General features: G+C 33.2%; 3 long non-coding RNA genes across 3 annotated transcripts; 2 read left to right on the top strand and 1 right to left on the bottom strand.

Annotated features, from left to right (window-relative positions):
* Positions 1-454: 454 nt before the first annotated feature.
* Positions 455-2,341, bottom strand: LOC122144970. The gene is made up of 3 exons (XR_006160002.1): positions 1,695-2,341; positions 1,509-1,589; positions 455-829 (listed from the first exon to the last, which is right to left on the bottom strand). It is a non-coding gene; the product is annotated as an uncharacterized LOC122144970 (long non-coding RNA).
* A 3,038-nt stretch (positions 2,342-5,379) lies between these two features.
* Positions 5,380-16,669, top strand: LOC122144968. The gene is made up of 3 exons (XR_006160000.1): positions 5,380-6,006; positions 8,401-8,476; positions 16,628-16,669. It is a non-coding gene; the product is annotated as an uncharacterized LOC122144968 (long non-coding RNA).
* Positions 16,670-17,500: 831 nt separating this feature from the next.
* LOC122144972 lies at positions 17,501-22,371 on the top strand. Its single transcript, XR_006160003.1, has 4 exons — positions 17,501-17,681; positions 18,835-19,087; positions 19,451-19,532; positions 20,848-22,371. It is a non-coding gene; the product is annotated as an uncharacterized LOC122144972 (long non-coding RNA).
* Positions 22,372-27,161: the final 4,790 nt, after the last annotated feature.

Genomic DNA, 27,161 nt, shown 5'->3' on the forward strand with positions numbered 1-27,161 from the left:
GAGCATTGGGGTGATATTAACATGCTGATGTGACTTCGCATAATCTGCGTGTCAGCAGTTCAGCCTCATTCAGAGTGCAAAGAAAACAAGGATGTGCCAAATTGGTTAAAAGGCAAACAACTGTACTGTATGTCAACAGAAAGTCTCGCCTGTGGTTTCCTACGCGCTTGATTCGCCAGAAGTTAGTGTTTCTCTGGCTCAGGGGCGTCACACATTCTTTGTAATGTTTACTCAGACTGACAGAATCATCTATAGCAAACCAATCTGGAAGCAACCCGCAGTCACTGGAGTGGAACTGGATTGAGTTAAGAGATGACATTTTCTTCAAAATATCACATTTATGACATATCTGGGCCAGAATGCCACAACTTTATGCCCTGGAAAAAAGTGAACTGCCTATTATGTGACATCCCTGAACATCAGCGGCGTCAAGGGTGACCTTCTTTCTCTCTCCATTCAATATGTGATTTGTGCTAAATTATATGTGAGAATCTGTCTGGATCATATTTCAACCCAAAATCAAAAGTTAGCAGTATACTGAAATCTACTTTAGGACCATTTGCATCTCCCATGCAAAATAAATCTTTTGTTGAAGCAAGATAGGTTTTTTATGTGTTTTATGTAAATTTATGGACATGGCGAGAATAAAATAACACAAACATCTAATGAAAAGGTTTACATTGTTATAGATTTGCATTTGAAGAAAGTTAGAGGTTTTATATTCATCCTGCAATGTCCCCTGCTGGGATCTATTGTAGCACGGCAGTTATGATGATGATGATAATGATGATGTTGATGATTGCTCAACATGGTTGTACAGTGATGCATCCTTTAGTGATTCATCCTGCAATGTCCCCTGAAAAATAGATAAAATTATATATATATATATTTATATATGATAAAATTATATATATATAACGTATGAATAAAAAGTTAAAAAGAATAGTATATTCATAATAGAAATTTTCTGACAATATGTCTTTCAGTTTTTTTAATGAATTTAACACATCCTTGCTGAATAAATGTATTCCTTTCTTTAAATTCTTAAAAAAAAAAAAAAAAAAATACTGATCCCAAACTTCTGAATGGCAGTGTGAATATATATTATATATGAAATATATATTTTATATATATTATATATGTATATATTAGTTTTTTAAGGTCTAGAATTTTTATTAATATTACTTTTTTATATTAGTTTCAGCCAGAAATTTAATCTTGGTGCATCCATAAAAACACATACAGTTTTTATTTATTTATTTATTTATTTTATAATGAAGCTATCACACCAACTGAGACATATTTAATGTTAATTAAGACAAAAATAAAATAAATTTTGCATTGTAAAAATATGTATAATGCAATCATAAACAAGTTACAGAGGTTTAAGCTTGTTGAAAAATGCATTTTACAAAACACAAGATGTGCCTTAAAACTGCATGAAATTCAAGTTTTGTTCCAAATTTGAGGTTGATATTGCAAAAAAAAAAAAATGGTGGGTGCAGTACCAAAGGTTTCCACAAGATGAAATTCGCTTCCTGTTCATTTCCATCCCGACTGGGGTTAGATTTCTTAAAGGATGCTGTAAGCTGAAAAACAGTAGGTAATGCACTTCATTTTTTTTACTCAGGTTTACAAAAAACAGGCGCTTTTAACTCAGACAGGCTTTAAATCACCTGTAAAACACAATTTACCTGATTTCCTCTGGGAAAACGAGTCCGAAGAGGTCTTGCCCAAAAGATCTGATTGCAACCATGTGCCTTACGTCATGTTTTGGGTCTCCTTCAGGTTGTGTTTGGACCACTGCCCTTAGGGGAATGTGTAATCATTCACTGTACAGTGCAGGCGTCAGCTTTACTGGAACCAGATGGAGAGACTGAGTCTGTGTTTACCTGGACCAATGGACACATATATGACCGACCCTGACAGACATGTGAAATCTGACCCCAGGTCAGCCAGAGAGACCGTTCTCTATCCAGAGGTTTAGTATGTGTGCACACTTACAGATGTATTTACATGTAAAGCGGATCCGGTTACATATACATTTCTCTGAGGTCTGGCTTTGAGCCAGGTGTCTGCAGAACTGCACGTGATGAAGTACGAGTAAAACAAGAAAGAAAGCGAGAGAGAGAGATTTATATCTCCAAAGCAGCTGTAAAGCCTCTCGTGAGCTGTTTTCCTTTCAATGTGAAATGGCCCCCTCAGTACAAAGCCTCAACAATATCCACCCTGCTGTGCTGCCCCACACGTTTAAGATTGCCTACATGCTCCAATACAGGCTGCGTATAGTTTTCATACACAGTTTTTTATGTGTAATATTCAAATATATATGTGAGTCGTGACCCTGAACCACAAAACCAGTCATAAGTAGCGCATGTATATTTTTAGCAATAGCCAACAATACATTGTATGGGTCAAAATGATACATTTTTCTTTAATGCCAAAAATCATTAGGATATTAAAATCATGTTCCATGAAGATATTTTATAAATTTCCTACCATAAATATATCAACACTTTTTTGATTAGTAATATGCATTGCTAAGAACTTTCTTTGGAAAACTTTAAAGGCGATTTTCTCAATATTTTGATTTTTTTTCACCCTCAGATTCCAGATTTTCAAATAGTTGTATTTCAGCCAAATATTGTCCTATCATAGCAAACCATATGTCAATGGAAATCTTATTTATTGATTTTTGATTTTTATGTAGTTTTTTAATATTGTGATATTTTTGTATCAAATGGATTTGTGTTCCAGGGTCATATATATAGATTTTATAACTTTTTCTGCCTTTATAATATATATATATTTTTTCCTGCTGGCATAACAGATGCCTTATGGGTAAGAGAATTAATACGGTCCAATAATAACAGCCTGCTTTTCATGATCCAATCAGATCCAGTCAATAATATAAACATAAGTCATGTCCTGTATTATTTAAGAAAATGTGTTTTCAGTCAAAAAATGTTAAAAGGTTAAAAACAAATGTGCTCCTTGTTTACAAATTTAAATCATAATGAGATTAAAGATTAATATGCTTCATTTATTAGTGCATGTCAATTTCTGCATGCTACCTTTTATCAAAACAGTTTATTTATTCATTTATTTATGTAAATAATAATTAATATTAATGACTATTTTTTAATGCTGTTTACAAAAATATGTATATCTAACTGCCTAGTGCTCCTTGCGTTTTTTGAATTTCTGTGTTTTTAATATTTTTTATTTTTATTCAACTTTTAGGAAACTATTTTATGGCACTAACTTTTATTTATATAATTTAGTATGGTTTTGAGCATAGACCTGAAAATTAAAACAAATTAACTATCGTTTATGGAACTTTTGTGGATCTTTTTTGTTTTTTTATTTGTATGTTAAATGTTATATTAATTGATAGATAGATAGATAAAAAGTAAAATCGTAAATCTTTAATGCTTTGGCAATAATCTGCCAAATGTGTTAAGATTTGATAAAAAAAAAGAAAAAATAAGAGAAATTAAAAAAGTTACAGGGGTAACTTTCAGGTTTTCAAAACATGCTTTGCTCTAAAACTTTGAAAATCAAGTTGTGTTCCAAATTTGAAGTTGATATCACAAAAAATAGCTGTCAGTACCAAACATTTCCACTAGATGAAATTTGCTTCCCATTTATTTCCAATGTGGTCATTTTGTGGAGCACAATATTGACTTTTTCAGGACCATTTAACCTTTTCGAATTAAATCGATGATTTTATTTTTTTTTCACTTACCAAATGCCAAAACCTTTACCAAGCTTCCGACCATTACAACAAAGTAAAAAAAAGGTACAAAAAAATAATGCTGTAAGTATATAATATTGTGCTCTGTCCACAACTAAGACCAGCAAACCAGCTTAAACTGGTTAAGGTTGTCGTTTTTATCAGGGTTAGTACTCATTCTTTATTCTGCACTTTTTTTCTGTGAGTATTTGAGGTTTCTCTTAAACAGTACGTCAAGTAAACTGCTCTCACATGGCACTTTAACAGCTTTTAACTGCTCTCAGTGAGTCGCTTTATCTACCTGTGTGGCCTGAATAACTGTGTGTAAGTCTCTGTGTTTTACAGACGCTGCCTGTGACCATTAGCAGTGAGCCTGGATCAAAGTGTACTTTTGATAGGTGCAGGATTTTCACTTTAATGTGGTTCATTGTGGCATTTTGGCCCTCTGTGCCAGCTGGAACCTGTTCGGTACTGTCTGGGTCACTGTAGGTGTTTATGTATGTGGGTCACCAACATCAAATCTTCATGATCTTGAAGAATTTTATTCCAAATAAGAAAGCCTATTGAAAGTAAAAAGAAAAACTATTGCCTATTAGATTTGCGGCAATGTTTCGCAACTGCAGAGACTCACAAACACACATTCTAGGTCTTAATGGGCAGCTTATTTCTTAAGCTTTTCCGGAGGGAAGTGTGTATTTGTCAGAGGCACCAGTCATACACTGGTGTGTGCGTGTGTGTGTGTGTGTGTGTGTGTGTGTGTTTGCATGCATGCAAACATGTACGCAGTGTTCTTAATCACCCTGTCAAGAGCCCGCAGGCCTGCATGCTGTGACTCTGTCATGGGGTCTTTATTGCTGTAGTTTGTGTGTATGTATGTGTGTATGTTTGAACACATGTTCGCATTATAGTGTGTGCACACCACAAGTGAATTAAATTATTTGAGTGAGTAGATTACATACAAAGTCAATGCAAAGATGCGAATAGGTGCGAATGACACGAATTAGGTGACGCGAATGCACAATATTTGCCTTAATCACGTCTTCTGCACAAGTTGAAAAATGTTAACTTGAACAGGAAATTCACATGACTGGATGCGAAGAGCTTCTTTGCGTCCAGTTGTACCAGAAAATGGAAGAGAGCATGTGCGATGTTTTTATTCGTGCGAGTATCAAAAAACATCCTACAAGTAATCTAGAGCTATTACCGCGATGCGAATATTTGAACCATTACTTGTTTCAAGTCCAAATGAATCAGCATGTTTCAACAAATCAAGTAAATGTGTCAATGAATCTCTTAAACACAGTTACCTGGCGCCACCTACTGCTGTAACAATGTAATCTACAGAAAGAATCACTGAAGAGTCTGCTAGATGAAAGATTCAAATATTTGATTCTTTATAAAGACAGTTTCATAAATCATTTACTGTAATACGTAAAAAAATAAAAATAAAATTGATTTATGATTTTGTGACTTTAAGGCATGTTTTAGAGTAATTCTACAAAGAAAATATGCTAAAGCTACAAGGTCTTTTTGTATAAAGAGAGCTGAGCCAGAACTCTGTCCATCCGATTCCTCAGGCAGTAAAACAAACCATCTCAGCCAAATGACACTGAGAAGCTCAGTTAATTGCCCGTAACTGATTGTCCTGCACATTTTTTTAATAAAAATGAAATCACTTTTAATACTTGCAACATGTGCTGTGTTTTCTCCAGTGACTGTCCATACGGAGTGTCCATATTGGATTTGAGAGCTATAAGTGGATAGATACAACTATGTTTCTGTATTTTGGTAACAGTGACTTCAGAAGACACGGAAAGTAGTCATATGAGTGGTTTGGATTACTTCAAGGTTTTTGTTTTTTTTGTCAATTAAAGCTTACAGCCTCAGTTCACATTCAAGAAGTGACGATGTTCTTTAGAAATTTTCCTTTTGTGTTTCACAGAAGAAACAAAGTCGAGTGTGGAATGAAATGAGACCGAATATTCATTTTTGGGTGATAAACCTATTCGTGAACCTAAACTTAATCTGGACCGGTTCGAACAAGTAAAATCAGGTCTGCAAATCTGAAATGAACTTGTAATGGAGGCCAAATCCAACATTTCCTCAGAGGCTGGAGTGTGTGACAGCAGCTGCGATGACACACACACAGATCACCTCTAAAAATACCCTTCACTCAGGAAACGACACATCGTGAACGCATACGCTATCAGGGAACATTCGTGGCCCGATTCGTTCACCGCCACATCCTGCGGTCCTGGAAAATGTGAAATGTAAATATTTGGCTTTCTTTCATTTTACGTGTCGCTGTTTGTTGAAACACACAATTTGATTGGACCTGCTCGTCTGAGTGAGTTCTGAGATTTTTGGATAAGTTGTTTACATAGACCTACTTCGTTTATCGCACGTGTTTGTTTTGAACAAACAAATTATTGGACGAAGTTAAAATGGTCTAGTGAATACTTCCATAGCAAATGAGTCATGTGATTTACCCCTGTAATAAACAACAGGGTGGTTTTTCTCCAAGTAGAGCATGACATTCTTGTTGGCTGATTTTTTTATTTAACTGTTTGTATTTTTTTTGTTTGTTTGTTTATGTTTTTAATGGCTCAACAAGTACAGTTAAAGTCCTCAGAAAATATATAAATGATTTCAATGTGTACACTGTTTTTGTTTTTCAAGTATAGTTAATTTCTTTTGAAGTCCTCAGAAAATATATAAATGATTTCAATGTGTACACTACATATATATATATAATATAGTAAAAAGTATATATTTGTATAAGACTGCAGGTTTTTTAGGCCTGAATATGAGACATTACTAAATAAACTAAACTTTTTTTAATATACATGTAAACAGTACTGCATTCCTCATGCATCGACAATTACAGAGAGAAAAGGAAAACTGTGAAGGGGAAAATACAGATGGCTGCGTGAAAGAATGATTATGAAAGGAGGTACATTTGTGAAAGAGCGCAAGAGAGACAGAAATAGGACTGTTATGATGTTCTCCTTTCAAAATGACAGCGGGGAAAATGAGTGAAAGACAGATCTGTTGCTGTTTACGAGCATTATGCTAGCGTTGATCTTTCCACACTGATCTTTTTCTAAATCCAGACTCATTCTATAGTACATCCTTTCAGCCATTCATAGGTCTCAAGAAGGCTGATATACACACAACAATTTCTCTATATTTCATTCTTTTTCTGTCTAAAGATTCTTACTTGGTTTAAAATGGGAACTAGGCACCATTCAAACCCATTTACTCGTGTATAAGTGGTGTAAGTCGTCCCAGTAGAGCTGTACTGTAGAAGCTAATCACTAATGTTGAGAATACAGATGCATTTAGTCATGTGACTTGTTTAGTTATCTGAACTGAATGTGCCATAATTGTTTGTTGCAGTACATTTTTGCATATTTAATTATTTTCTGTTTACCTCCAGATTATTTTATTTGTATTATTATTTCTCATGGCTAATTATATTACATTAATCTTCTCTAAACATTAATTTTTTCATTGCAGATCTTATTTACTAAACTGTTTCCCATTAATCGCCAGCTATTTATTTTATTTTATTTTATTTTATTGTGGCTTATTTTATTACATTAATCTTCTCTTTATTTTTATTTTTAAAATATTTTTTAGTTGCATTCATTACTTACAAAACTGTTACCTATTTATCCCCAGATTTGATTTATTTTATTTTATTTTATATAACTTCATTTTTCATGGCTTAAATTAAACTTCTCCCTTCGTAATATTTCATGTCTCCAGTGCACCTTTCTGCAATTATTCAAGTGTGTGTGGGTATTCTTCTGTATTGTTCTCATACATAAGTAAACATCCACCTTATAAATAAGTCACAGAATGATTATATAAGGGTTTTAAGTGAAGGTGGTAATTCTCGAGGTGTGATCCGGCTGTCATGGTCTTCACCCGCTAATGTTCTGCGAGGCCTGGGGCCCTTGAAAGGACGTGGTGAAAATGATGTACTGTCTGCAATTAGCATGGCTACCAATTAAATGTGCAGCCTTTCAGATGGTGTGTGTGTGTGTGTGTGCACGTGTTCCCCGGGTGTAGTTGGCTCTGGAGGATATGAACAAACAGGGAAGATTCTTTATGCTCACGACCAATTTGTCACTTTAATTGCACTGCTGCCTTTGCAGTTGATTATCTGCCAATAGAAACACTCTCTCTCTCTCACTCTCTCTCTCTCTCTCTTCTCTCTCTCTCTCTCTCACACACACACACACACACACACACACACACACACGTATATAAGCAAGCATTCATGTGAATGCACAAATTTAATGGTTAAAAAGTCACATGACTTCTGACTGACAGAGAATCTGCACTGAAGTATCCTACTAATAACTTTGTCAACGTAATTAATACACATTTTTAGGAGCATATGTGTGTAATTAGCCACTCGCAAGCAAATTCAGATCATTAGTCACCTTCTAAATTGATACATCATCATCATCATCTGTGTCCATGCTGGATAAAACTTCCCCTGGACTCGAATAAATTTGTAGTTTTTCCAGCCAAAGCTATTATAGCCGCAGGGTTAAACAGGCCTGCGGTGATCTGCATTTACATGTAATTAGCGGCGCTGTTAAGAGTTCGCTAATGTCAGACATCATCAGTGTCTGTATTTCTCTCGGAAGGTTTGTGACACTTGGACGTGTGGGACGGTGCCAGTTTGCCAGAGGCATATTCTGAGTGTGTCAGCTATCAGAAACGGTGAGTTTATTAGAGAAAATCTCTCAGTGGTTCATTAATGCGTTATTTTATTAGAGAAAATCTCTCAGTGGTTCATTAATGCGTAAATATGCTGAAAGTTTGTCTAGAAATAAAGTAAGCACACTGTAAAAAATGATTTTTCAAATTGTCGCTGCTGTACGAGTGAGTCTGTCAGTAATCTGACTCCTGTTGTCAGACGAATCGTACTTCGTTTTCCCTGGTGTCAGACATCTCTGACTGTTTGTCTCTGGTTCAGTCCGTCTGACCAGTTTTTCTGTTTTAGTAATACATTAGCTGTGTTCCAAAGCCTGGCATTTTAAAGTTTTTATGTTGTTAAGTTAGTTTGACCAGTTTTTCCTAAGTGAATAGAAATGACAGTAAATATGGACTGATTTACTGAGTATTTCTGCGAGTTTCTGTGTATGTTTAATGCTTAGAAAGTAGACTTTTATTGCTTTATCTTAGCCAAACCACTTGAATTATTTTTTGGTGGGAACCAACTAGCTATGGTTATTATCATTAACTAAAACTAAAGCCTTTTTAAAAAATAAAAAAAATAGCTTCTGGAAATAAAATAGATGTTAACCGAAACAATGATAAAAGAACACCTTATACTTATTTTTATTTCAGCTAGTTGCCAAAGCAGCTTTTTTCATTTTCATTTTTTTTTTAACAGTTGCTTGGTTGTTTGTTTTTTCAGTAACAAGTAACAATTGTAGTAATATAGTGAAAATTTGCTTTTTTTCTAACTGGATGCACAGCTTCGCAAAAAACAAACTGATTCGGTAAAATGGATCAAACTTCCCAACACTCTGCATGCACTTTGTTGGTAAGATTGTGCAGTTCATGTAAAAGAACTGGTTCAAAAACAGTTCACTGATTCATATGACTCTGATTCACTGTTTGATTAATTGCAGTGAATCAATTTGCCCATTTTTCATGACTCCGTTTCAAAAACCTATTCACTGATTCACAGTGTGCAAAAGTCATGTTTTGTGGCAAAATACTACTGATAGTAGATTAATACTAGAAAAGATTCTGTTAATAATGACATATTTAAAAACACTGTTGATAGCAAAGCTTTTTTTACTATTTGTTAGTCAGGTTGTAAATAAGACTAAGATTAAATACTATTTCCATCTATATACTATTGATATTAAACTATTTTCAGGATATTTCAACTTCAACATTTCAAATTTGAAAATTTATTAGCAATTTTTCTGTGAAAATTGTTTTATCAGTGGATCTTTAGCGATTAAGTAACAAAATAAACACCAAAATTTTCTTCCTCCATTCACCAGTCATTAAAAAAGTATTAGTTTTTAGAGTAGCTGTTTATTTTTGTTTTAGCAAAGCTAGCATATTTCAAATGGCATAATTCTATGGTGCCATTGAGATGAATTGGAATGCTCCTCCATACATTGGGATTTTTTTAATGTTGATTTGTTTGATTTTTGTTGCTAGCTTAGTTTGGTTGACTAGTTTAGCATCCCAAACAGTTTCTAAGCTGCATTTTTTGGGGTTATCTATGCACTGTAGGCTGTAAACAGCAAAGCAGCTCACTAGGTTTTGGAACAGAGCTAATGTGTTAGCAAAACACAGATCCTCACACTTACCTGCACCCTGCTGTGACAAACTCACTGCCATCATGATATCGCACCTCAGCGGTGGCGGAAATGTGTTGCATTTGCATTTGTGTGTGTGTGTGTGCATTGTGTTTGGAGATCATTTCTAGCATGTCTCACATTTGGATGCTGTTCTGAAACCACAGTGCAGTTGAAAAAGATTTCTTGATTTTAATCAAACAACATGTTTTTAATGATTTATTTATAGATTGATTGATTTATTATTTATTTAAACTTTACTTTTCTTTCTTTTCTGTTCTTTAAAAATAATAATAATAATAAGAAGAAGAACAAACTAATATTAATGACAAAAAAATATAAAAAAGTCATTATTTTAATAATTGTCTCACTTTCTTTTTCTTTCAATAATAATTATTAAGAACAAACTTTTATTATTAAAAACAAATAATAGTAAATATTTTATTAGTAGTAGTTAAAAGTATTAATTATTTTTGGAATTTTTATTATTATTAATGACAGCTCCTGAAAATATACCACTAATTTTTGGAAACAATTTTACAATACATTTTTCCAACTGTATTGACTTTCTCATATACAGTATTGTCAGAGAAAACTGAGAAAGTGTCCAGGGTGTAGATAAGGTTAAACCAATCACAATAGAGGTCCTTTAGCCTACATATTAAAATTGTTAGCAAAAACAGGCTGTTTAGTTTTAAAGAGTCAGAGAGAGGGTGGTCATGTGAAACTTAATTATGAGATTTTTGGTGCAAGAAACCTTGACTTACATCAAAAGTGGACTTAAATGGTGTGAATATGGCCTTTTAAATGCATCTGCATGACCCCTTAAGCCACAAGACACAAGACGTTGTTACCCTCAAAGAAGACAGAATGACCTTGAGAGAGAGAGAGAGACAGAGAGAGAGAGACAGAGGCTTGCAGTATGTTTGCACGACACACAGAAAAGTGTAGAGCAATAATTAGTGCTGACAGTGATGGATGCGACAGCTCAAAGCTCATGGGGTTTGTGCAAAGGCAAACACGTATAAGCACAATGCTTGACATATTTGGTTATTGATGCGACAGCTCAAAGCTCAGCAGGCAGATTTGTAATCAAATATTATTAAAATTTGTATTTTTTCGTCGTCCCGAACTGTTTTTTTTGGTTTGTTTTTGTTTTATCATTTGAGTGGGTCCCGAAATGCTCTTGGGCTATTTTTGTCTTCGGTCTTTTTTTTCTTTTATTTTTTTTTTTTTTGTGTGTTGTAAATTGGGTTTTTATGAAATGATGGATTTTTTTCTTTTTGCTTTTGGTTTTTTTTCTGAATAAATGCCACAACGCTGCTGCAGATTAAATTAACACAGGGAAATTTTACATTTCTTCTCCGGGTCGTCTTGCAGCCGTAAAGTGCCGGTGTGGCAAAAGAGAGTACAGGTCTGCGTTATCTGGTGATAAGCTGTTATTTTCTATTATGAATAGACTGCCCGGCTATGCGAGTGCTGGTTTATATAGCACTCCTTTGAAATGCTACTCAGATTCTGAGGGGAACTAACTTCTGACCGTAATTCACCTCGTATACTATGAATTGTCATTCGCGTGAGTCAACATGAGCACGTAGCATTTTGGATTTATCCAGTACTTGAACGATGTGCCGTATGAAAAAGTGAAGATGCTAAAGGGTTTGTTCTGTAGCGTGCACAAGGCAGGAAGAGAGCTATATTTACCATGTTTTAACAAACCGCTAACACTAGAAGAGAGATAATTTACCATGTTTTACACCGCTAAACTGGTTTAATTTTTAAATATAGAATATTTTTTTTGTAGTAATTTTATGTTGTAAATAAGATGATTTATAATCTTCAAATTTCCATGTTTAAATCAGAGTTACTTGTCATTTCCTAGTAATAATTTATGAATTTACTCGCAATTTCTGAGTTTAAATTATTTCAAAGTAAATTTCCATGTTTAAATCAGAGTTACTTGTCATTTCCTAGTAATAATTTATTTTTTTATGAGCATAACAAAATGCTAAATAGTTTGTGTTTGTTTTACTGTATAGTAAGGCAGAAATCAAATGTGTGCCACAGGAATGTCTTTTGAAGTCTATTTGGATTGCTAAGTTTAATTAATTCTAGTAAATCATTTTGTTTAGAAATTCAACCATTAATTTGAGACATTGCATCTTTTTCGGTAGGCAAAATGCTACTAGATACATCTTTTGATTTTTAATAATGTAAACTTTATGAGCTAGAGTGAACTTGCTGTAGCTTCAGTAGCTAAATCTCCATATATTACATTTTGTTTTCATAGAAACCAGTCAAGAGTTTCTTATTGTTTTTTTCATGATTTTTTAAGTGTTTTTGAAAAGTGTTACCAACTTAAGTTGTAGCTTAATTAGCATGAACTAGCAGTAACTTCAGGAACTAGAAACCATAGTTACATTGACGATAAATTACTATGATTTTTCTATAGATAGGGTTAGAAATATGGTAAATTTTCATAATTCTAACCTAGTGTTGTATGGTATTAATAAAGAGAGTTCCACTCTATATCTTGGGTATTTTATCAACCCAGATGTTAATAATAATCTTAATAATATACCGGTTTAGCGTTTATTAGATTAGCATTCATCTTAAGCTGCACTTTGTACTAAATTAAATTGCTTAAAGACTATAACTTCTATTGATTTTAAGTTTGTGAGCAATAGATATACTCTAATAAAGGATGTTAAAATCTGTAAGCTTTAATTTGTCCATTAAATAGCATTTGTGACAGTATCTGTACGATTAAAGCATTGTGTCTCGGTTTGCCCCGGGCAGGGCTTTGCTTTGGCATGTTTGTTTGTGCAGATCTGAAATAGGATTAGCTTCATTCAATCCTTCATTGAAATCTCCACCACCCTCAAATTAAGCAGCACAGAAACCGGAAAAGCTGGTCGCGGATCAGGCCACATCGTCAAACACTTAGTCACGCGCTAGTGATTTCAGCCTAGCATGAGGAGATATCAATGCCAAAGAATTCATTTATTTCTCCGTATCTTTTTTTTATGAGGTAATTTGGTTTCTATTGTGCATATAGAATGAATAATTTGATAGCCGGGCGACATACGACGAGCCCGACTTCAATATGCGAGGGAGATTTACATTCAGAGATGTGTTGGCCATCAGATAATTTCCATTTGACTCCATTAACTCACAGACTGCCGCACAAACCCCTGCTGTCATAACGGCGCTGTAGATCAAAATATATCGCGGCGCTCAACAAGACTCCTACGTATCGTTAATGAAACTCATTTAAATGAGTCATTTATCAGGGCAGAAACACAGCTGTTCGCCTCTCCGAGGCCTGAAATCTTCATTGGAGATCTCAATAAAAAAATTAAAAAAAGATCATATTATTTCTGGAAGGGACAGTTGGGGGTTGTTGAGAGCTGTCTTTAAGACTAGCCTTTTTATTATATGCGCAGAAGAGTATTTAGTTGTGTTGCATAAAACCTATCAAACGTTTCCTGTCTTGGATTTTTCAATTCAATTCAAGTTTATTTGTATAGTGCTTTTCATGACACAAAACCTTGCAAAGCAGCTTTACAGAAAATTAAGTTTATACAATATATTTAGTAGTAGCTTTTCAATGGTGACTGTCAGTTAATGTACATATGGCAGAAATGTATGGAAAAATCTATTAAAGACATAATCAAACAGACGATGAACACTTAACAGCAATTATTATATGTTGCAATCAAACTTATAGCAAAATTTGGTAGTTCTGTATGTTATTTCAGGGTTGGCATCATCTGAGGTCCTCTGAGGGGGTTGGCATCATCTCTTCTCAGGTGTTCTGGATCCAGACTGGAGCTTTGTGTAAATCCTGGTTACCACGGGATATCAATCTGGCAAAAACAACAGAGAAAAAAAAATAGAGACATAATTAGCGTAGCTGCTGTTCCAACCAAACAAAACTGATTTGTTTAAAACCCAAGCTAAAGAATTTTTTTTTGCATTTGATCAGATATAATGGCAGTACCAGATTATGAGATGCATTATTTGAATGCTTGCCCAAAGAGATGTGTCTTTAAACAGAAAGAGAGTATATGAACCCTGAACGTTATCAGGAAGGCTATTCCAGAGTTTGGCGACTTTAGGGAGCGTGATGGATTGTAGCATGGTAGAAGACTATTTAGGTACGCAGGAGCTAACCTATTAGGGGCCTTATAGGCAAGTAATATTTTATGACTGATATGGAACTTAATAGGTAGCAAGGTGCAGAGACTTTAAAATTGGGGTAATATGATCATATTTTCTTGACCTGGTAAGGGACTCTAGCCGCTGCATTTTGGACTACCTGTAGCTTGTTTATTGAGGATGCAGGACAACCACCTAGCAGTGCATTACAATAGTCCAGTCTAGAGGTCATGAATGCATGAACTAGCTTTTCTGCATCAGGAACAGGTAACGTTTTGTAGCCATGCAATGTTTCTAAGATGGAAGAATGCTGTTTTTATAACATGGGAAATATGATTTTCAAAAGACAAGTTGCTGTCTAATATAACACACAGATTTTTCACTGTAGAGGAAGTAACAGTACATCCATCTAGTTGCAAATTGTAATCTACGAGATTCTGTGTACTGTTTTTTGGGCCAATAAATAATATCGCTGTCTTATCCGAATTTAATAGGAGAAAATTATTGGTCATCCAATCTTTTACATTTTTAACACACTCTATTAGTTTAGATAATTTAGAAGTTTCATCTGGTCTTGTTGAGATATATAGTTGAGTATCATCAGCATAACAGTGGAAACTAATCCAGTATTTTCTAATAATATTACCAAGGGGCAACATGTATATTGAAAATAGCAGAGGACCTTGGACAGATCCTTGTTGCACTCCATATTTTACTGGTGATAATTGAGATTACTCCCCGTTTAAATAAAAGTGGTAGCGATCAGACAAGTAGGATCTAAATCATCTTAAAGCCTGCCCTTGAATACCTGTTTAGTTTTGTAATCGATCTATGAGTATGTTGTGATCTATTGTTTCAAACGCAGCACTAAGATCAAGTAAAACTAGCAATGAGATGCAGCCTTGGTCTGACGCAAGAAGCAAGTCATTTGTAATTTTAACAAGTGCAGTTTCTGTGCTATGGTGGGGCCTGAAACCTGATTGAAATTCTTCATAGAGATCATGTTTTTGCCGGAAGGAGCACAATTGAGTAGAGACACATATTTTTCTAAAATTTTAGACATAAATGGAAGATTTGAAATGGTCTGTAATTTGCCAGTTCACTAGGATCTAGTTGTGGTTTCTTAATAAGAGGCTTAATAACCGCCAGCTTGAATGGTTTTGGGGACGTGACATAAAGATAAAACGACGAGTTAATAATATTGAGAAGCGGTTTTTTTCTGCTACAGGTAACAACTCTTTCAGTAATTTAGAGGGTACAGGATCTAATAAACATGTTGGTTTGGATGTATCAGCTGAAGTATTAGACGCAAGATGTTGTATTTACAAACAAATTAATTTTTCTGTTTTAAAAACTGATAGCTCTGGTCTTGAAAGCTGATTGGACAGTACATTGTTCCAGCACAACATACTGTAAGAACAGCTATGATGTGAAATTCCTGTTCACTAGTGAAATGCTAATCTTAGCACTAGGTAGAATGGCACATAATGAATTTTCTGAGAATTTTTTTGTTTTTATTTAAATTTGCGTACAAATAAAGTATGTTATTTTAAAACAGTGGTTCTCAAACCTGTCCTGGAGTACCCCCTGCCCTGCATGTTTCAACTCATCAGCTCATTAGTGTAGACTGCAAGACCTCAAGTGGGTGTGTCAGATAAAGGGAGACATACAAAATGTGCAGTGCTGGGGGTACTTCAAGGAGAGGTTTGAGAACCCCTGTTTTAAAACAATATGAATAAAAATAATAATAGTATACCACATAAATAAATAAATAAATAAATATATAAATATATATATATATATATATATATATATAATTATATATATATATATATATATATATATATATTAACCTTGTATTATGAATATATTATATAGTTGTATTATAATTTATTCTATGAACTAATTGCTATTATTAAATATTATAATTATTAATATTTATTAAAATAATTGCTATAATATCATGATTATTAAAATGACTCAATTTAATGAAAGTATAATGGTATATTGTATGAGTTTTATATATATATATATATATATATATATATATAGAATACATATAACATATTGCATAAATTCTATGAATCATTATTTATAATAATTAATTAATATAATATTAGTATTGTATCAGTACTAATGATTATGCATATGAATATTATAAAAATACAGTTCTATTTAAATATATAAATATTATGCCATTTTAATTTATAACCAAAAATGATTTTATTTTAATATTAATAAAAATATTTTTTCATGAGAGATAAACAATACAAATTAAAATATAAAATTTTAGATTTAGTGTAGTATAGCAAAATTTATAACCACAATACTTTAATACTTAAATTCCAGTCACACACACACGTTTCTCTTTGTTCATGTGTCGTAGCTCCTGTGTTTCATTAATGGCATCAGCTCAGGGTGTGTTTCTCGTCTGTGAGGATCTCTGCATGGATGGACCTGCGGGTTTGATCCGCATGGATCAGCCACATACTGTTTGACATCATGTGACACCTGCTAAAACACTGACACACTGAAACAGACAGGTGTGTGTGTGTGTGTGTGTGTGTGTGTTTCTGAATGTGTGAGCTATATATATAACTATCCCTGCATGTGTGTGTTTTTGTCGTGTGTTTGTGCTGTTCCGTTTATGTGTGTGTTTTTAACCTTGAAGGTCAGGCTCAGGTGCAAGCATGTTAATGATGTGTTCATGCCCTGAAGATCAACTCTCACTTGCTTTTGATCTTTTGATCTCTGCTTAGGCTTTTGGTTAAAAAAAAAATGAAAAAAAAAAAAAAGAAATGTGAGCAAATAGATGTAAAGCCCTGCACGTTTGCAGACACAATAAAATAAATAACATCAGACAAAACAAAAACACAGGCTTTCAGCTCAGATTCCTCTTCAAAGTGTCTTTTTAAACATTCAACATAAAAGATTTTTTTTTTTTGGTTCAATAGCTGAGTATTTCAGATTAGCCAATGTAAATGTTTTTTGATGATTACCATATTATTACCGTATTATTCATGTACCATGCTATTTATATGAATAGGCTACAGTTGTCCAAAAACCATGGAAGTTGCTAATTAAATGAATAGGTTACAATGGTATGGATGGTGTGGTGGTATCAGATGGTAATAATTATGGTAGTTCAAATATGCAGAAATAAAAAAAATAAATGTAAAAAATAAACAAATCTTTTAATAATCTTTAATAATATATATTTTTTAATAATCAGTATTTTAAAAATTATAACAAATGGGAGTTTGGAGTGTGTTCAGTGAGGGAGTTCTATAGACAGGACAGTGAGGAGAGCGCCTGAGGAGCATGTACACACACACAAGTAGAGTGCTGCTGGGACCGACGCTTTTCCCCAGACGCTCCACATGGACACAGTAAAGAAGAGGTCGTGGCTATATTCGGCAAGGTCATCAAAGAGCCTGGAGGTAAAGCCAGTGATGTTTCATACTTGTGTGATTTTCCAAACAAACCCTCTTTGGAGTCATATGGAGAAATAATGGCATGAGCCGATGTCAGGAGAAGATGAGGAAGGTGTTGTGGGTGTTTTTTGGGGTTTGTGTTGTTATTTCTTTTGGTTTTTATGGTTATGTTCTGTTAGGTTTAGTTTTTTGGAATATGTTAGCTTCAAGTTATTTATAATAACAACAACAACTCAAAAACACTAGAAAAATCAGATTATGGTTATTAAAATTTAATAATAAGAACAAAAAATCAATAACAAAATAAAATTATGGATATTAGCTATACGTTTTTATAATAATATTTTTTTATTTATTTTTCTATGTTGCTTACTGTGTTTATATTGTTAGTACGAAGCAGTTGCTACATTAAATACATTTCTCATTAAAACAATATTTTGTCCTGAAAATCCATAATCTGTTGTGCCATTTGTTTTTATATACATTGTACCAAACTTTGTATATACATCACCAAGGCTGCATTTATTTGATTCAAAATACAGGTACTGTAAAACTAATATTAAGATATTATGACTAATATTAAATTGTATTATTTATTAAAATATGTATTTTTTAAAATAACTGTACTGTAAAACTAATATTAAGATATTATGACTAATATTAAATTGATATAAAGCTGAATTTTTAACTATTATTCAAATTTTTATATAACTTCAATTTTCAAAAATCTGGGTTTCTGAGAAAAATTATGTTTTTTTGTGTTGTATTTTATTATATTATATTATATTATACTGATGTTTATCTCTATATTTTTTAAATTATTTTTTTATATTATGGTTTTAGTTTATTAGTTGTATTTAAAGCAGTTGTATATCATGTTAAATCCTCATTGTTTCCATACTAAGTAGTTTTAATAAATTGGAGATATGAATATAAAATAAAACCTCATACTGCCACCTTAAAAAAGCATAAATGCAGTAAGGTTGATTATTTAATCAGTATCATTATTGTTATTATTATAACTCATATAATCATAATGAGTACATTTATAGCAGTTTCAAAGTCGCTTCCTGAGCATTCAAAGCGTTTTCTCTCTCTCTCTCCCTCTCTCTCTCTCTGTCTCTCTCTCTCTCTCTCTCTCTCTCTCTCTCTCTCTCAGTCAGCGCTCATCATCATCATCATCATCATCATGCTGTTTGGTTCAGTTCAGCTGTCCTTGACCCCTCTGCTCTCTTTTCTGGAAGTTTCTGTGATTTGCTGCGCCGTGCGGTTCATCGAATCCCTCAGAGAGCCTTTCACCTGTCTCCTAACAGCTCCCAGAATGCAGCGCTGTGCAGGACGACACACGCCTGGCAATTAGTGGAATGGAAACTGGAGTGCTCTTCTGAGAGCTGAAATAATTGGATGTTAGAGTGAGTATGTGTGGACTCCAAACCGACTGACTTGATTTACTTTTCTCCTAGCAATTACTGCAGCCAGATGAAATGAAGTCATTTTGGCATTATTGGAAGGGTTACCTTTACACCCCTGTGTTTTATTACACACTTTCTTATTTGGACACAAACTGCAGCTAAAAGTCAATGGCTTATGGTTTACATGGGATTTCTTCACGAAGATAAACGTGCTTTAAAGCTATTTGCGTGCTCTTCTTTTGTCAAACGGTCAATATATGGCCACACACCTGTTTCGTTTCTACACCAAACAAAACTCAACGACACCTGTGCAAACAAAATCAACCTGATGTATATGTTTCTTTTATGCCTCGGTCTTTCAAGGCTCATGGAAACGCAAAAAGACAAGAATAAGAGTCGGAGGATGTGAAGAACAAACTTTTGGTGCGATGTAAACACTAGATGAGTGAGTACAAACTCTACATAGGCTACACACACATTATGTTTGTCTGTGTATGTGGTTTAATTCAATGTCAAGTCAAATCACCTTTATTTAAATAGCGCTTTTAATAATACAATTTGTTAAATATATTTAATAATCAGTAATAAAATATGAAAGATTATGTATACTAAATAATTATTATTTAAACATTTTTAGTAATATTTTAAAATATATATAGTGTCTTGCATACCCAATTCAATTGTAGGTGCATTATCACAAACATATTTTAATAACCAATATGTGGTTTAATTTAATATATTAAATAAATGTAATAATAATTAATATATTATATAAGATTATATTTACTAAATAAATATGTTTAAAACATTATTTTTTAAATATATAATAAATAAAATAAAATATATAGAGCCTTGTGCACCCAAATTAATTGTAGGTGCATCATCACAAAAAATATTGTAATGAACAACATTAAATATATTAAATATATAATTATGGTATTAAATTAATAATTATATATAATTACAATAATATATGTATTGTTTTATATTTATAATTAATTAATTAATAATTATTAACATATTTACAGTAGTTTTAAATTTGTGGTGTATTAATATTATTTTTATTTACATTGATTTTAAAAAAGCTTACTTTATTTTTTATATTCTTTTAATATTGTATTCTTTTATTATATTTATGTTTTTTATTATTATTAATGATAATGTACGCCAAATGAATATTGCAAATATATGACCTTGTATAATTCTGCACAATATTTATCTAAAAAAAAATTTAATTAACAATGTTAAATGTGACATTTAAAGATGTATTTAATAATTCAATTTTGAGTATTATTATTAACCAGCAATGTAAATTCAATTCAGTTTAGTTCAGTTCCATTCAAGTTTATCTGTATAGCGCCTTTCACGATGCAAATTGTTGCAAAGCAGCTTTACAGAAAATGAAAGTTTCTACATTATATTTAGTACAAAATATATTAAATATATTTACATTGGTAAATATTGTAGGTGTGTTGGATAAAATGACACTATAAACTAGAGAAATATCAATTGTATGTGTGTTGGATAAAATGAACAATGTTGCATCAGAGGAGTGTGTGTGTGTGTGTGTGTGGTGTGTTGTTTGTGTGTGTGTATGTGTGTGCGTGTGCGTGTGTGTGTGTGTGTGTGTGTGTGTGTGTGTGTGTGTGTGTGTTTTTTTTTTTTTTTTTTTGTGAAAGTGTGTGTGTGTGTGTGTGTGTGTGTGTGTGTGAAAGTGTTTGACCTTGCAAATCCCTCGTCTGATTCCATCTGTTTATCAGCACTTGTTGATGGAGGGCAGCAGATTCTGGATTTAGAAGAAAACCTTTATCGAGTCCCACCGCCCTTGAAACGGATGACATCGATTGGACAGCCAGAAGATTCCCGACCCCTCCTGCCCTGGAGGACGATCAATGGACCCGCGGGCCGCTCCCGGAACATCAGCAGAGGATTAAACAATCTCCCAGCACAACACAATTAACTCCACAACACCTCACATCAATATTTAAGAGCAAACTACAGATAGCACAGAGAAAAAAAATGCTTCGAATTTTGTATATCGCATGGCAATATTAAAGCAATAGTTCACCCAAAAATTACAATTTGCTGGAAATCTGCTCACTATCAGGCCATCCAAGATGTAGATGAGTTTGTTTCTTCATCAGAACAGATTTGGATCCATTGAAGTGAATAGGTGCCGTCAGAATCTGAATGTTTAAACATTCAGATGTCACCCCCTTTCTAATCATTAACTTTCATATTTAACTGTAGTTTAATTACACATTTTTTTCTCAGTAACTGTGACTACAATTACATTTTTTTTTAATTAAATTAAGTAACTCTGTTACATGTAACTAGTTACTCCCAACACTGAGTATAATGTAAAAATAGTGTTGATAGACTGTTACATCTATCATTTTACAAGATTGAGAACAGCAAAAAACGTACAAATAACAGCAAAGAGTGTGTCTGTGTGAGCTGGTCTTGATCTGTGGTGTGTGTGTAAACGCCGGCAGGTTTAAACAAAGGTAAAATTGAGAAAAAACGCTTTTGACAGATCAGAAAGAGAACCCCCTTTGTTTTCCACCAGGATCAAATGAGTGCTCTTGAAAGACCAGCAGACTGTGTTTTATTAAGTAGGGCTCCAGAGCAGCACTGCTTCTCTCCAAAGTGCTATTCTCTCCTAATAGAGAACTGAAAGCCGCTGCGACCTCTAAGTTAACCTCCGCTGAGACATAGCGCTCCACAGATGCTCCCAGAATGGATATTTCACCTTGTTGTTTACCCCTTTGCAGATTTACAGTACATGGACTGTGTGTGTGCAGTCACCTATAACCTCTACTGCGAACATGCGTTTGGTTGGCGAGATGTTTGTCTGTGAATGTCGACAGGTTTTGCTATTCTTTTGGGGTTTGCTTAAGGATATAGAAACAGTATTGAGTGTTAGTAAATTCTCAGAGCTTAACTGCGGTTTTTGGTTTCTACATTGGTTTAGCATCCATACCAGGGAACTACACTGAATGCATCTCTAGCGTATAACACCCTTGAGGTTTGAATCAGGATTTTTAAATGAGTATAGCTGCACTGTCTGCTCATTTATTCCCTTTAATCTGCGTCCTTTGGGTGTTAGTATGTGCACGAGGGTGCACTGCTATGAGCCTACTAAGTAAGCTGGGTTATTGTTGATAACTAAAACTAGAACTATAAAATGTTACTTGAAATACAATTACAACTTATTTTATTTCAGCTAGTTTTCCAAGGCAACATTTCTTATTTTCATTTAGTTTCGAAGGAATAGTTCACCCAAAAACTCAAAAAATTGGCTTAAAATTGACTAACGCTCAGATCATCCAAGATATAGTTGAGTTTGTTTCATCATCGGAACAGATTTGGAGAAATTTAGCATTAAATCACTTGCTCACCAATGGATCCATTGAAGTGAATGGGTGCCGTCAGAAAGAGAGTCCAAACAGCTGATAAAAACATCACAATTATTCACACCACCATCGATTAACATCATGTGAAGTGAAAAGCTGCATGTTTGTAAGAGACAAATCCATAATTAAGATGTTTTTAACTTTAAATTGTTGCCTTGGGCTAAATATGAGTCCTCTATCCTTAATATTGCTTTCTTCAGTGAAAATGTAATGTTGTCTGAATCAGGGGAGAACTATGCAAGGATCATGCTCTTCACAAGATGTCAACTGATGGACTGGAGCTGTGTGAATTACTTATGGATTATTGTTCTGACGGCACCCATTCACTGCAGAGGATCCATTGGTGAGAAAGTGATGCAATGCTAAATTTCTCCAAATCTGTTCTGATGAAGAAACAAACTCATCTACATCTTAGATGGCCTGAGGGTGAGTACATTTTCAGCCAAAACTTAACTATACTAAAACGACACTGGATTAAAATTTTATAGTATTCACTTAGTTTCTGAGATCTGATCGGTCAGAAAATGTTATTTTCTTTAGGTAGGGCTTGATGAAGGGTAAATTAAGGAAGCGCTACTAATCTGAAATGTCTGTGTTTGCGTCATTAGTATCAATATAGCTGTACAGAGTGACTCTTTCCCCCTCTAGGCACATGTACAGCATGATAACACAGACCAGATCCATTTGTCAGATCAACTTCTCTGCAATTAGACGAGCTCGTGGCCCAGCCATATCAAATCAAATCACGCTGGCGAGTCTACTCTCTCTTCTGTCCCTCTGGCTCGACTCTCACACGCACTCTTTCTCTCTCCGTAGTCGAGTTCTGACATGATGGCAGTTCTCAGACAGATTCATTAACTGCTTGGCTTTGTCGTTTTGAAGGATTCAGTCAACATCGGATGTGATGTTGAACTCTTCATCCAGATGTGGCGTGACAGCAAACAGACTCCTATTGTGCTGCTTTCAAATTTAAAGCAGTTTTTCAGTGTTAAAAGATGTTCTCATATCTTAGTTTCGTGTGTAGCTATCATCGTCTTTTTTTTTTTTTTTTTACTCTGGTATTAAGGCATTCATGTTCATATTATTGTTATATATTCATGTTCATATTATTGTTATATTTAACTGAAACTAACTGAAACTATATATATATATATAGGGGTATATATATATATATATATTATATATATATATATAGTTTTTTTTTACTTTGATTATTAAGGTTAACTGAAAACTATAAAACAATTTATATATATATTATATATATATAGATAGATAGATAGATAGATAAGATTAACTGAAACTATAAAACAAATATATATATATATATATATATATATATATATATATATATATATATATATATACATATATATAAATATATATATACATACATACATATATTACGTTATGTGCAACTAGCTTAAAAAAATAAGTACTAAAACTAAGAAAAACAGAATTGTATAAAAACTTTACATTGCAAAAATACTAATAAAATGACAAAAACACATTTATTATAGCTAAAATAATATTTATATTAGAAATTTTAAAATATAAATATAATATTTATTACAACTAAAATCAAAATGAAAGAGAAAATATAAAAATAAAATATAAATTTTACCAAATATATACCAAAATAAAAATATTAGCAAAACTTATAACAGTGTATCAGTGATACTAAAATAACACTGGTGCCACTGATGTAGCAGAAGTTACACACTTCATCTTTAAATATTTCATAATAGATTTAAGGGTGAATTACTTTATTTTCTAAAATATTACTTTGTTCTAACTCTAAATTCTGATTGAATTTGTGTTCGTAAACATTTTTTGACAATAGGCTTATTTAGTTAGGTTAATAAACGATATTTATATATTTATAGTACTGTATTTATAGTATTATCATTATTTTATTATGATTTTTAAAAAATAGTGATTATCAATTCAATAACTTTTTTATCTGTAACTTGTTAAAATATTATCTTATATCATTATTATTATTTAAATGTGCTAAATCAATTTTTGTTGTTGTTTGTGAAAAGGTAAGTGTGACGTGTGTTTGCACATGTGTGTGTGTTACATGTATTTGTTTGTTTGTGGTAATCCGCATGATGATAATTTCAGGTGATATGATTCGGTAGCTGAATCAGGTCAGTGATAATCTAATGTTTCCCCTCATCTGGACAATAAAGGTCAATGCTCGTACCTAGACATCAGCCCCAGGACACCTACTGTACCACACTGTGTGTGTCTGTGTGTTGCAATGGTACACCAGAGTTTTCAAACAAAATGCTTTTGAGTTTTTTCATATGATCCATGTTATGAATTTTAATGCTTTCTGCAGTCAGATTCACCCAGTTATGTCAACATGTTGAAGTGCTGTTGCAACCATCACCATATGTCATCCATCGAGCGTCTATGTCATTATTAATACTTCTAGTGTAGTTATTTTTATTTTTCTGACAAGGTTCAAAGTTTTGACAAAGATGGATGTGTAAAGTAAAAAAAAAAAAAATCCAACCCTTTTCATCCAGAACATTTTTTAAATACAGAATATGCTGTTAAATATAGGATTATGCTATCATAATAAAACATTAAATCAAATTATAATAAATAAACAATGGAAAAATATCTCTTTAATGTTTCAGTTAATGATATGGACATATGGCCGTTTCGATTTTCCACACAGTACCGCTGATACTCCCAACGCTAGTGTTTCACAATACTTGGGTCAGGAAAAACAGAAAGAAAGCACCATATGAAATCTTAAACCTACTGTATAACCTTTGATGTTTCTTCTGCTTCAGAGATAAATTACAGATGCTGGTCGATGGAGCGTGAGAGAAAGACAACATCAAAACAGCCGTGTGTGTGTGTGTGTGTGTGTGTGTGTGTGTGCGTTCACCTGGTGTTGCTCTTGCTTGACTGACTCTGGAAATCGAAGGACTCCAGGAGTTACGGTGAGCAGTCCAGTTCAGTAAATGTTACTGCCTACAGTACTTCCAGTATACTCCAATTTATTCAGCAGGATGTATTTTTGCTAGTATGGTTACAAAACAAAACACTGAACATCCACTCTAATGTTTGTATGTACTTTGTTCAAATCGTCACCACAGTTTAACAACACAATGCTTAATATCTTCTCTAGCAATATTTGTTTATACCTTTTTGCAAAACAAACTTAAAAAATCTGCTTTAACAATCTACTGTTTCTAACCAGCACCACGATTTACCAACAAAATGCTTAGTATCTCCTCTGACAATGTTTGTTTGCACTTTGAATTGTCATTACAATTTACCAGCAAAACACTTAAGCTACAGTAATCTTAACAATTTGTGCTTTTTCCATCATTTGCAACAAAAATATTGAAATATAACTAAATGTGTTTTTTTTTCTTGTTTTCAATTTGAAAATAATCACAATTTGAAAATAAAGCACTAGTTATTCTCTTTAACCATGTTTGTTTGTATTTCAACATTGCAACAGCAGTTTGCAAAGAAAGCCATAACAGTGTTTGTTTGCACTTCATCTGACTCAAACAAACAAAATGCTATGAATATTTGCTTTTACAATGTTCGGCAACAGTTTAAAAATCTGCTTTAATTATGTTTGTTCATTGTTGGGTTTGTCACTACAATTTGCAAACAAAGCACTTAATATCCACTTTAATCATATTTGTTGTAATTTGTTCAGTTACCACAATTTGCAAACGAACCCTAAATATCCACTTTAACAATGTTTGTTCGTGCTTCAACCAACTTGTCACCACAGGTTGCAAATAAAAGATTTGACATTTTTTGTACTTGTACGTAATCTAATCTTGTTACTACCACAAGTCACAAACAACACTAAATATCTTCTTTAACAATGTTTGTTTGTACTTGATTTGATCTTTCAGCATAACAATCTCTCAGCAAACAAACGTTAAACATCCACTGTTTGATTTTTTTTCCATAATTTTATACAAAACCTGCTTTAACGATGTTTGTTCTCAAATTGTGGTTGAATGTGTCACCAGAATTTGCACACAAAGCACTAGATATCTGCTCTAACAGTGTTTCTTTGTGCTTTGTTGCAGTTCTTAATGTTTGTTTGCAAATTGCGGTAACTGAACATTGTGGACTTGTCACCACAAACAAACAAAATGCTAAATATATTTTTTAACAATGTTTGTTTGTACTTGACTTCTCACTACAACTTGCAAACAAAACTCTTAAAATCCCTTTTAATAATGTTTGTTTGTATGTTGCACTATCTTTCAACACTAGATATCCAGTTAAACATTTTTCATAATAATTTGTAAACAAATGAAATAGCCATTTTGTTTCACTTGTCAGCCCAGTTCCCAAACAAAACATTACATATCCACTCTAACTCATTTGTTTGTACATTGTTCGACTTGTCCCAACAATCGCATGTTTAGCTAAAGGAAAATAAATATCTGTTGACAATAGCCACAGTTTTGTTTCACAAATGGATGCTTGTTGTATGTCCGCAATGTGTTACATTGTTTGTAGACACACTTGGAGGAAGAGACAGTCAATCTAATCTGCATTTATTATGGTATGTGTGTACAGAGGTGTCGTGTGGCGGCCTCACTCCCCTGTATCTGTCAGGGTTCGAAACACACATGCCGTGCATAATGCGTGCTGATGGA

This window comes from Cyprinus carpio, unplaced genomic scaffold, assembly GCF_018340385.1.
Source record: "Cyprinus carpio isolate SPL01 unplaced genomic scaffold, ASM1834038v1 S000006810, whole genome shotgun sequence".
Classification (NCBI taxonomy): Eukaryota; Metazoa; Chordata; class Actinopteri; order Cypriniformes; family Cyprinidae; genus Cyprinus; species Cyprinus carpio.